The 344-nt window shown below is 66.0% G+C and overlaps 1 pseudogene across 1 annotated transcript in view; it reads right to left on the reverse strand.

Moving 5' to 3' along the window:
- LOC105552303 overlaps window positions 1-344 on the reverse strand; it is a 6,545-nt pseudogene that overhangs the window by 2,006 nt on the left and 4,195 nt on the right. The window contains exon 2 of the transcript XR_001007988.1: window positions 104-343. The product of XR_001007988.1 is annotated as an HLA class I histocompatibility antigen, A-23 alpha chain-like (transcript). The remainder of the gene's footprint in view (window positions 1-103; window position 344) is intronic.

Here is a 344-nt window from a genome sequence, read left to right on the forward strand (position 1 = left end):
AGGGCGATATTCTAGTGTTGGTCCCATTTGTCTCCCCTCCTTGTGGGAGGCCAGCCCGGCAGATCCACAGGCGATCAGGGAGGCGCTCCGTGGCCCCTGGTACCCGCGCGCTGCAGCGTCTCCTTCCCGTTCTCCAGGTATCTGCGGAGCGACTCCACACACAGGCCCTCCAGGTAGGCTCTGTGCTGCTCCGCCGCACCGGCTGTCTGTAACGTGCGCTGGGTGTTCTGAGCCGCCATGTCCGCGGCGGTCCAGGAGCGCAGGTCCTCGTTCAGGGCGATGTAATCCCTGCCGTCGTAGGCGAACTGTTCATACCCGTGGAGGAGGCGCCCGTCGGGCCCCAG

The sequence above is a fragment of the Mandrillus leucophaeus genome, unplaced genomic scaffold, assembly GCF_000951045.1.
Source record: "Mandrillus leucophaeus isolate KB7577 unplaced genomic scaffold, Mleu.le_1.0 Scaffold115, whole genome shotgun sequence".
NCBI classification, from domain to species: Eukaryota; Metazoa; Chordata; class Mammalia; order Primates; family Cercopithecidae; genus Mandrillus; species Mandrillus leucophaeus.